At 36.3% G+C, this 12843-nt stretch overlaps 1 protein-coding gene across 1 annotated transcript in view; it reads right to left on the bottom strand.

The window, feature by feature from the left end:
- The window catches only part of sfl (N-deacetylase and N-sulfotransferase sfl), a 248346-nt gene that overhangs the window by 118388 nt on the left and 117115 nt on the right, over positions 1 to 12843 (bottom strand). The window contains exon 2 of the mRNA XM_011639513.3: positions 6178 to 6283. The gene's annotated coding sequence lies outside the window, so the exon portion shown is untranslated. The remainder of the gene's footprint in view (positions 1 to 6177; positions 6284 to 12843) is intronic.

Here is a 12843-nt window from a genome sequence, read left to right on the forward strand (position 1 = left end):
ATCGATGTGTTTATCAAATCGTTCGTTACGTAATATCTATCCCGCGGAAATAATGAGACATCATCACTTCTGAAAGCATACATGATGGGAAACGATTTGGAAATTACAACTCGATACGCAGGTAAGCCTCGAACGTGCTGTTTACAAAACCTATTACTTAGGCAAATAAGCATTTCAATTTATGGACAATTTGGCAAGATGATTAATTCAATCAGCTTTCATCTGCGCTCGCGTTCGCGAGAGAGGGCGGATATTTATATTTTATAAATCCGAGGGCGCGCGCGACTCGATATCGGCAAATATTTCATTTTACCGCCGTCGTGTTTCGTGCTGCTATACGTCTAAATACCCTTTCCCCGCACGATGTGACGTTACTCGCCCGAGCGATTCCGCCCGCGAGCAAACTATAAATCTGATAATCGCCACACGACAGTCCCCCGAGCGTGTGTTGGAGGCTGGCCTGTACGTATGTGCCGTGTGTGCACGCGTATATTTATGCACGCACGCGTATACGTCGGTGAGCCGTCCGTAGCCGCGGTTTTTTTTTTTTTCATTTCTATCTTTTTTTAGCTATCGGAATCGGCATTAAATGCACGTAGGCATGCATGCAAACATCGCGGTTCATTAAATTAATCCGGACACGGACCGACGTATAAACGTTGGACGTGCGAGTTCGTCGCGACGTGCTCCGTCGTCGTAATTTCTATCGAATGTTCCGCCGATTTTAAATCGTGTAGCGAATACTCGACTGATTCCAAAGAAATTAAATTGCTAAACAGCCACCGCATCACTGAAACGCGTGTTGCGCCATTTGGTCCGTGAAGCTATCTTTATGAATAATCATGATATGTTGGTCTCGAGGTAGCACAATTTTACGGTTTATTTTAATTAATTAAAGATGCAAATATCGTTCTTTAACATATATTTGATTATTTTACAAACATTATTATCATTTTTATCAGCATTTCTATATCTCCGTACAAACGATATAAAAGAGGATAGTACAGAAAGCGTAATACGATGTATACTTAAACTTACGATATTACGTAAAGGCTGATTGAGAAATTCATGATGGAAGATCTAATGACAAATGCACTTTGCTTTCTCAGTAGGGCTGACTCATCTGCACCTTTCGTTTGTTCGGCATCATGAAGATACGGTCACTAATGGGACGATGAATAGACAAAGCGTGAATGTCCTGAATGGTGGCTGCACGGACAAAAGCAGCCCCTGTGTATGGCAGCCACTTCGCGATCTCTTTGTCTCGACTCATAATCGCTTATCCGTAACATCGGTACCGACCTCTTTTGGTAATTAGACTCTCGTATTCGGTAAACGATATTAGAGCGAAGTGTCATAGCCCCAATGGCCATTCGACGCATCTAATAACGAGCGGGTACGTTCTCCATGTAAAAGGATTTCCTTTGATAGATCGTCGTTTCTATATTACTTTGTCCTTCGCACGATCTGCGAAATTGGGCAGAAAACAATTTGGTGAAATTGCATTGGCCTTGTGTCATTGGCTCGAAAGAAAAATCTTGCCGCTGGCAAGAAAAGGCATAAGCCTCGAGCTCCTCCATCGCGTTTCGGACGATACGTGCGTCTTGAGACTTCGAAAGGCTCTCTAGAACTCCCCATGGTGCTACCAGTTCGAGAACTCTCCTATATCCCTCCAGGAGAATCGATGTCTCGATAGATTCAACAATCTTTCGGAAATAGGGCGTGGAATATCACGCGGCACATTTTTTCGCGTTGCTTCAAGTCGCACATATCAAATTCATTTAGATAATGCTATTAAATCACCATATTTTATATTTTTTCTCTTTTCTGTCAAAAACATTTGTATTTTCTAATATATCTTTTAGCATTTCATCTATACAAGCTATTTCATCTATACTTATCAACACAGTTCTTAAGTCTTTAAATGCAGTATTTATTTCTTACAGAATCATAAATATAGATAAATGGAATTAAAAAAACGGATTATAATAATTACATATTATTTTGTTAATTAACTTTGTAATTAAACACGTTGTATTTTAACAATTCTTTAAAAAAAAAAACGCGTTGCAATCTTCATCCAAACAAAAAAATGACGAAATACACATTGCGCAAATCGTCTGCAAACTAATTATTCATGATGGCGCAAATAAAAATGTTGAGCAAAATATATAATGAAATTAATCGGGCAATCAGTGGCTTTAGGCCGCGCGGCTTCAGAATTTGCGACGGACGTGAGAGCGATAAGGAATGTCCAATAACCCGAGTGGGGTAAGTCGGGGATTCCTCGGCATGCGGGGCACGTCAGCCCGATAATCTACGAGTCGATAACTTACTTGCCGAATTTCTGGTCAACCCGACACAAATTGTCCGTCCGTTCCGCACCTTATAACCTCGTCTAATTACAAATATTATAGCCGGAACGCGCATTTATGCGCCGCACAACGGACCAGCACATCGACCGCAGCTATATTCGATAATCTTGTTATTTTATGTCACGTTTTACTTTAATTAAATTCCTATTTTTTGTTTGCATGTATCAGATATGTGATCCCGGTAAGTGGCAGATAACGCTGTTATTTATCGCACCACATAAATAAGCTATATCAGCATGACCGTCGCTGACGAACTAATTGCATGCATTTAGCGAAAAATATTTTCTATTCTATTATAAGAACTGTTTTTATATCAACGTTGATATTAATCTTAATTGATTCTGCAGCTTTTTTAGAAATAAAAGTCAAAAATAGGCGAATCGTTCCAACGATATACGTATTAAATCCTGGATAATAATTTATAAAAATAATTGAGAATTAATTACTTATCCAGTATAAGAGTTTAAATTTTATATAATTTCAATTTTACATTTCGTTTTATAAAATATAATAGCATTAAATGTTTTATAAATCATTCTTTCAATTTTTGATACACTTTATATCTGATGTGTTTATTATTAAATTCTCATTGCAAAATAAATGAATTCAATTATCTAAAATATAATTATAAGATGAGAGCTGTCATTATTCAATGAAATTGCTTTCACGAGCACAACTCATTAGCATAATGCAAGACTTTCGTTACACCCTTAAATGTATTTATAGCTTATCGTACGCGTAACTGGCCATTATAAATCTTGCGTTGCTGCAAATAACGAGCTAAATAAGTTATAACCAGCGGCAATATTTTCTCTCCATCCTTCGCTGTGGTCCTGAGAGAACTTATGGTGGTCGTTAAAGGAGCTAAGCTCTCTCGGTGTGTGAAACCTTACGTACCGAATAACAACTCATTACCGAGTCTCACATTGCGGCCCGAAGGAATTATATCGCGCCGTAAGCGCGCGCGCGCTCGTTTTTAGTGCGCCACGTCCTTGATCGCTCACAGCCTCTTTCGCCTTTACCCCTTCTGTCGCTGGTAGAGCTAAAACGGGGCAGATGGGCGTACAAGCTGCAGCTGCATCCAGTTAATTCACGCCAGCGGCTTGGACTGTGTTCGCGTGTACACCTACTGTCACACGGTTCTCGCCTCCGCGAGCATTCCCTCCCACCATTAACACCCCGATTCACCCGATATACAAAATATACATAGGTAGTTTCGTTCTATTGTATCGTTCATTGATTTCAATATTCGTAGGAAATCCGTGCAAAAAAGGATGACCAAAAAGAAAGACAAGGGAAGGGGGGGGAGAGAGAGAGAGAGAGAGAGAGAGAGAGAGAGAGAGAGAGAGAGAGAGAGAGAGAGAGAGAGAGAGAGAGAATAAAGTGACGAAGAGAGCGAATTCCGAAATATTTGCGAAGAGTGAGACCCGAGGAGGAATCGAGGGAAAGGGTGAACCGATGCGATGCATCGATTGTGCATACACGCGTCACCGTCTTCATAGCAAGCGCGACACCGATACGTGCTCGGAGACTAAATCGTTCTCTCGCGAAGCGTGCAGCTGCGTACTGCAAGCGCGCGTGCCGAAGGTGTGACGGTCTACGCGGATATCAAAGCAGCCTAGGCTTTAACCGAGTACGAGTCGGTTTTCTTTCTAGTCTAGAAATATCTCATCGGGGGAGGAAGTTGGTCCGGAGTGTGTCTCGCGACACATTTCGCGAGTTTCAAATAAAAACGCGAAATAGTAGTTCGCGATAAAATCGAACCCTTCAAAAATTATTATCACGAACAGATTTTATTTGCGCAACAACTAAACGGAGGGGGCGAGGGGGAGGGGGAGTTGGACAAAAATTATAAAAATATTATTAAAAAAAAATCAGAATTTTTATTGTAAAGGTATTCCCCTAGTGGTGACAATTTTTAAATAAATAAATTTAATTATCGTTTATCGACTATTCATTTTGTAAAAATGCAAAAAAAAAAAAGATAAATGTGAATGGTACGCGAACGGTATTAGGAAATTGTCCCTAAAGCTTTATGATGGATATTCAATACTGAACTATTCCGCTTTGTTTAATGCGTAATGCAACTGAATTTATGCTTGTAAGAAGCTTGGTCCTGTTTACTGTTTCGAGTTAGACTTTACGGTTGGTATTCGCGCGCGTTTAGCAGCTGGAAGCATGTACATAATAGCGCCGTTCGAATTCAAACTATTCGGCCGCACAATCGAAATTCTAACTGAAATTTCTATCAATGTGGTAACGGCCGCTTTCGAACGATCGTAAATGCAATCTCGCGTGCTGTTAGTTCGTTTTGAGTTGATGCTGACTAGCAGAAATTCAATTTTACGATGAGTGGAATTTTTTTCGGGCGCGATATAATCGTACTCACCGTCACAACTGATGGTGCTTACAGGTCGCATTTCGTCCCAGTGATTGTTATCAAACAATTTATCTTCCATTTTTAGCGTTGTAAAGTTTTCATCTGTTTTTGCAAAACTAAATGTTGCATTGATGTTATTCTATTTTTTTTTTCAACACATTTATTTAAATTAAATTAAGATTATTCGAGTAAAATGTATATTTTTATACAAAATTCTTCTTTAAATATTTATATGTGACCTAAATAAGCATGATGTATAATTAATTTCACTAATATTAGAGGAACTGATTGAAACAGAAATTTGCCGTTTAATATAGTTTCTCTGCGAGGTTTATTGTCGCGATGTTATTTGCAACTGGGGAAGTTATTAAATACGTCAGCATGCGATAAATGCGGCAATCCTCTCGTGATTTATTACGTGAGATGAATTTCTGGCAACAAACATTTTAAAATTTAATACAAATTTCCCTTTATTTCGCCTTTTACCAATGTCGGTGGATATTTCCTTCAGCCGTGGTCGCAATTTATTTTCAATGCGCTGCCGGTGAATTGTAAATGGGGCACGAACGTGGGCGTAATCCCTTGTAACGGCAAATTGAAAGCTTCGTTCAGTGTCCTCTCGATGGGGTTTGTGCAACGCTAGCGCCGATGATCCGCTTTATGTACGATATACTCTGTGTCGCTTCTTCTTTTATATACCTCTTAGCGAGAACGCATCTGTCCGAAGACCTTCCGATCTTCTCATCTTTATCTCCGGAATAAAAGTAATCGTTTACCTTATATCAATTAGAAAGGTAGATATAAAATCAAGAGGCTTTAAATAAAATTTTTTATTTAAAATGATCTTTGTTTTAAAATGATTCTTATTGTTAGATTAACGGTAGCGTTTATCTTGCCAAGATAAGATTCACGTATACTCGCTATCAGCGACGAGCCTTTCAACACGTACATAAATTCACGAAACTAGGTGTCGACTTTACTTTCAATATATCTATGAAATACTCTCGTAAACCTGCTCCGATGCCCTTTTGCACCACGCAAATATTGCGCGCCTTTTAGTGGCCGTTTTGTGCGATTTTATCTCTGTCGACGTATTGAAACGCTGTATAAACGAAACCTATTCCGTCCCTTTCCGCGCGCGCGCGCGCGCGCGGAATCGTATTTTCTTCACCTCCGAAATCGAATAAAGAACGACCGTTGTGTACGATCATGAATTTGGCAGCGAGTCCTCATTGCCATCTCATGAACGAGCTACTATTCGACTTCTCTCATAGCAAGTACGTGACTAAATTTATTCTTTTTCATTTTTCAGGTCCATTGAAACCGAGGCCGGAAGAAACGTCGTGTCCTAGTTCACGTTCAGCATGACTATCGCATATAGGGGTGTATCTGGAAGTGTCTGTTTGTGTTTAGTCGACTTACCTCCTCGATGTACTTACACGATGAATTACACGCCACTCGTGAGAATTGAACTCGAAAGTAGAAACTCTCCTGTCGTAACGCCGCACCAGCATTGCGCGTCGCGATACTGAAATAAGAAATATCGTATATAAGTTATAAATAAAATATGGTTGCTAATATTTATTATTCAAGAAATATGCTTTTATGGATTGTATATCCCAATATCTACATTTCCTAATCGATAAACGTTGAATTTGTTCTCTCCTTTTTTCTTTTTTTTTTTAAATGTCATCACCAGAGAAATATCTTTAAAATGAAAATTATGTAGAAACAAACGTTCACTTTAATATACTCATTTAATAAAAGGGAAACTTTATTAATGCTAAATTTTAAATTTCATCCAATGATAATAAAATATTACGATATGTGGAATTTGGCAAATGGGTTTGTTTTTCGGGAAAGAAGTGGGCGTTTCACCGTGAAAACTAAACTTTCTGTACGATATTTAACGTAGTACGCAGATTTATAGTTTACTCGGCGATCGTAACTGCTCCGAACACGGGAAGTCGAAGAAAACTATATGCGGAGAAGTGTGTTTGGAAGTTTTCATTCCTCTAAAGTAACGCGTTTATCGCCGCCCAGATCTCGAGGAGAGAATATTTACGGGTCTTGATACAAGATTGCGTCCAAATCACACCTTCTAACTTCGAAAAATCTTTCTCTCTGAACAGTTCTGAAGACTTTTGGCATCGCGATTACGTGTAAATTTTTCTAAATTCTTGAGTGGATACATAATTGGAATTCTGTTTGTACGTGCAAAATACATGATTTTTTAAAATCAATGATAGCAATACATAAAAAAATATATCATATAAAAATTTTTTTCCTGACAATTATCTATAGAAAATAATGAAATAACAATTTACAATTATTATTTTGATATATTCAATTTTTTTTGCATAATAAATTGATGTATGTGTTTACATCAATTACATTGTCATTTTTATTACACTAGAACAGCACAAAACGCGCACTTCTCGCGCGCCATTTATTTTTTAATATTATATAGTTTTATATAAAACAATTACATCACATATTATATAATCTTGTCACTAAAATCTCACATAATTACTAATATTAACTAACGTTATTCCAAATTTTTATTTCAAAAATTTAATATTTATTCCTGTCTCTCCGTGTGCAAAGCCCAATGAAAAGATATATATATCTTATATATAATTTTGTTATAAACGTTGAAACCTTTATGTTTGAGATAACGATACAATAGCGCGCGGCCTTGGTACTTTGTTTACTTTGTTTACTGTTTATTGTATCGACGGGTATTGTATACGCGCACGCAGCGCGTTATCATTCAACCACCGACGCTCGTGTGGGCAGGTAGTGTTACGTATCGCTCCGCGTATCTTCACATTTTCTTTTCGAAACGCGACGAATTCTAGATAACGTTCAGAATCTTACGATGCATGTTATAATAAACGTTGCTCGCGTTCAGAAACGTTCAGAACATCGATGCATCTTACGATGCATGTTATAATAAACGTTGCTCGCGCAGTTATGAGTTTGTCGGATTTATATGTATCAAAAGACGACTTGTTTCATTTGAATATTCCGGGCGGCGGAACTGATTCGTATTCATTGATTAACGCTTATCTTTTGAAGCTTATCTTTTGAAATAGATAATTTGAAGTGATAATTTTTGTAAACGATATTACGGGTATTACCTTAACATGGATGGAAGGGCTGCGTACTTCGAGGGGCTTTCTCTAATGATCTAATACGAGTATCTTCAACATAAATTCTCTTAGAATGGAGCTCTTCTGCTTTGAAATTCCCATCGATTTAAATGTAGTTTGCATTTTGTAATACATATAGTTAGTCTATTGTATCAATCGTTTATTGTAAACTCTGTGTGTGTGTGTGTGTGTGTGTGTGTGTGTGTGTGTGTGTGTGTGTGTGTGTGTGTGTGTGTGTGTGTGTGTGTGTGTGTGTGTGTGTGTGTGTGTGTGTGTGTGTCTCAAATAAATTGTAACGAGTCTATTAAGTCTACATCGTTTTGGACGCTTATGTGCTATAAGCATCATTTTATTTTTATCATTTATATATGTCAAAAGAAAATAAAACAATGCTTATAACGCATGAACGTCCAAAACAAACGCACTCTAAATGAAAGAGCAAATGTATAATAACAGAGATTTAGAAAGTAAAATATAACGATTATATTATTTAATGTTTCATTAGATAATATAGATGCTATAACGAAAGATGCTATAACGCTTCGTGAAAATTAAATTTGATTTGTAATATGTATTGAATTTCGTCTAGCCAAACTATTGTTGTTTAGTTAAGAGTTTACGTGCCGCGGCTGGTACGTCACGTGTTTACGAGCACTCCGCGCGCTACCAATGTCTCACCAACGTTCGTAGGGGTAGGTCGCGGTACGCATCGTTCCGTATTTCTTCGCATTTCTTCAATGCTAAATGATACCAAATTGTGTTGTATCTTATGAATGTAATAGTAAATACTTCTTAACGCGCGTGATTTAACGACTCGTAAGCATATCGAAATGACGAATCTCTAACGAAGTATATATACATTTAACGTGATTTATTCCTTTGATATTCATGAATTTTTATAAACGATAACCCCTCCAATGGGTATGGCCTTGACGTGGCAGAGGGGCTCAGTATTCCGAGGGATTCCTTTGGGTTTCCCAACGGAATCTCAAAGACGAAGAAGCTAACAGTACCCGTTGCACCGTTATTAGTGACATTAATATTAACATTAAGTAATATTACTGTTATTAATAATGTACTAACACAGCATAGCCACGAGTCGTTCAATGGCTCTTATGTGACAAATTAATCGATTCTTTTAATCGATCGTCATTTTTCCGCTGCCGATTTTCAAGTGAATGAATGAACTGCAGTCAGTTCGTCGCGCCGCGCGTTTGCTTCGGGAGTGCTGTACAACTGATCGGACTAAAAGATTTTTATTTAAAATTAATCCACGCGCGATTATAATAATTCGCGAGTGTTTTTTGCGAGTGTCCTGTGCTGCGAGGACATCCGATGATCCCGACATCTTGAGAGGAGGAGGAGGCCTAGGAAAGGTATCGGGCACCGGTGGAGCAACCTTGGGGTAAATATATATTTTTTTCTCAACATAAAATTAATCAGTTTCACATTTATTTGAATTATTAAATTTCGATAATTTAAAACTTATAGTTTTGGAGAAAAGCAGTTTAAAGTTTACGCCTTTATATAAACGCTTTTATATAAAAATCTTTTTTCGAAAATTATTTTATTATTTTAATGAATATCTAATTGAAAAACAAGTATGCAGATTCGATATGCGTAAAAATTACTTTTTAAAATATCTTTTAAAATATCATTTAGAGCGCTGCTATAATTTAAATGTTCTGTTTCTGTGTTGCAGAATCATCGTAGCTACGTGGCAGATTCACTCCGCTGTTGCGCATCGGATCGGTAAGTGACATAATTTTTTTAATGAGCCGCTTATGAAGCGAGTGCAGCGAGAGAACTAATCAACATAATGGAAAATCAACAACAATTTCGATATATTCAACAACAATAATTTCGATATATTCAAGTATTGACTTAACACGCCTTTTTTAGAAATGGATATATATTCTAAATAAATATTTAAAAATTAATGGAAAACATTTCAAATATTAATTATATTATTCACTAAAAAGCAAAATAATTTTGTATTAATTAGATAGATCCGTAATCTTGAAGTTCCTCGCTTTAATAGTTTCGGAAAAAACGTTTTATGTAATATACTCTATATAATTTCTCTAGAGCGACAATTTATATACGCATGTATTTAATTTCATAGTTTAATAAGTGCGAAAAGAACTCGTGACTGTTTTACGAAATAAGTTGAGAGAAAATAACAATGAGAGATAACGCAAAATATTTTTAAAATATATATTTAAAACGCAAAAATATTTTTATTTTTCATTTTATTGTAATTTCACTAAGAAAAAAATGATAATGAAATGATGAAGAAATGAAAAAATTTCAACGCAATTATCTAAGTACTTTTGAAGACGTCCGTTCAATTGGCGGATCGCATTTGGCGTGTAGCTAATGTCAGATGTACTCGAGATTTCGTCCATTGCGAATTTCCTCCGAATTTTCTCCGTATGTCGCTCGCGGCGCGATAAAAAGGGGAAGAAATAAACGGCAAATGCAAGTCAAGCTGCCTAGAGAGCTGGAAACTCTATTTTATGGTAAATAGACGTTGCGCGGTACCGTAGGTGAAAAAGCGAAGCGAGAAGAAAGAGCGGAAAGAGAGTTAAGAACGGTATGGCGGTGCCGAGCCTCCAGCAGCAGACGGCGAGAAAGAGGTGATAGTTTCACCCACCGGTTTATCGGTTTTCGAACAGGATGCACGGTCCCACTTTCGTGCTATCGGTTGCACATTATTGTCACCTTCCAACGCACAAAGTCTTCGCGGATATTCAGGTTTAGCTTATACCGAGGCCGCGTGCCGTGTAAAGCGAGACATTTGATAAGATAAAGTCACAAATATGCAATTTCTTGTCATCAAATGACAAGAAATCGCGTATGAAAATCCTCTTAATATTGAAAACGTTATAAAGCTCCTTCCTTCGCAAAATGCAATTCTTAATGGTAAAATTAAGAATTTTTTTTCAAATATTTCTTTATAATGCTGTTTTACTTTTTATTACTTGAGTTCAAGCATGTCGCAGAAGTTATATTTGCGATAAACAAAATTTTGTGCTTATCATGCTTGGAAAATTGACATGTATTAATTGCAATACTTCACATGCGCATATACCGAGAACTAATATTAGTCGCTATTATTTTACTATACAAAGAAGATTAATGCTCGCGCGGTGTGTATAACTATGATATTATGGAAACGAGGTTAGCAGTAGTAGTTTAGCGATCAACTGGCTTTTCTTAGGAACGCGTAGTGTAATTAAGATATAATTGTGTTACCCTTGTCGAGGGAGGAGTATATAATGGTGTGATGCAACATCAACGACGAAAGTTATCCGAGATTAATCTCTGACGTGTAGGTAGCTCCTGAAAATTACTTGGATGTAATGATGCAAATAATTGTTAACATTATTCACAAAAGGGACAATGACGATATGTGCGCTTACAAATTGGCAATGTGAGGTAGAGCCATTTTATTTTCGTTATATCGTACGTTTCTGTGATAAATGTCACAAATAAATTTTGGCTGTTTCGGAGGCTAACTCTGTAGTTACATATTTATCGCTACATTATACCTAATATTAAATTTAACAATGTGTACTCCTACTAATTATACAGAGAAACGCCACAAGAGTGTCAAGTGTATTTTTTCCACCGTAATTTTATCTTGTTAGAGCAATAAAAAGTCAACATTATGTAGATAGGTATAATACACATAAATCAGAGGCGCTGTTCGCGCTTGTTAGAGTATCAAAGCAGCTTGCCCGCCCATTCGCAGCATGTCTATCTCGTTGGTGTATTCAACCAACCGCAGGGGACAAAAGCCACGCTAATATGTGCAAACTGACGAGGGCGCAAGAAACCACCGACTGGATATATTCACCACATATAGCGCTCATATCATGAGAAATGTTGCTTTAGATGGCGACGCAAATAATTTATCTAGAATCAGCGTGCTTAGAAATAACTAAAAATTAAGATTATATCATCGGTGTATCATCAATCTTTCGTCAGCATATCCGTTTCTTTGACAAAGTAGAAAATCCGATTTATATATGTAATCCTACTTGATTTATGCAAATAAGATGACAAAGACTGAGTACTAGTATTGTTGGAATTTTAAATGAAAAATGTTGCTAGTTAATTATTGAACAGTGTTGTACAGTGTTGTACTAAATTTGTGCTATTTATCAGTAAGCAGACGAGGTGTATTTAGCACGTGACGTACGCGATGTTGTTGTTATAATAAATTAGAATACCTAAATGCTTGTATAATTCTCATGATTTCGGAATGCGAAGGGTCACAGTTAGCTTGCAATTGTTCTAACGAAGAGACGTTGATTAATCATATCGTTGTTGTTATGTTGTAAGTTATATTCATTTCGAGAGAAATTTGAAATCATTTACATAGCCCTTTTTTCACGGAAGAATTATAATATTATTTTCAATGTTTTTTTAATGTCTTTCTTTTGTTGCATTTTTTTGTTATATTTTACAATCACTAATTTGTATAGTAACATTATAGACGTAAAATATTATTTAAAATTACGTAATTATATATATATATATATATATATATAGACTTATTTATATGTTTTAAATCTCCACGATTATAATTTAATCAATATTTTTCATTTTTCGGTTACGTATCTTCTATAAGCATAAAAAATATGATTACAAAGGATTACATTATTAATTATTTATTAATTATTAAATGCGTGTTATAATGTAATACAGTTTATGGCTTAGATTTTCTTATTCGTAACGTAAATTAATTATAATATTATATTATTTCTACCTTATATTAAAAATTAGGTCAAACAAATTATATCTGTGTATTCATCTAAATGATCAACAAATAAGCACACGTGTTACGGGAAAGCTTTCTATATGATCAATTTATGAAATATTTAAATTTATCATGTATGTGATTTTATAATAAACATCGGAATCA

This window comes from Pogonomyrmex barbatus, unplaced genomic scaffold, assembly GCF_055798465.1.
Source record: "Pogonomyrmex barbatus isolate J1 unplaced genomic scaffold, ASM5579846v1 scaffold2, whole genome shotgun sequence".
NCBI lineage: Eukaryota > Metazoa > Arthropoda > Insecta > Hymenoptera > Formicidae > Pogonomyrmex > Pogonomyrmex barbatus.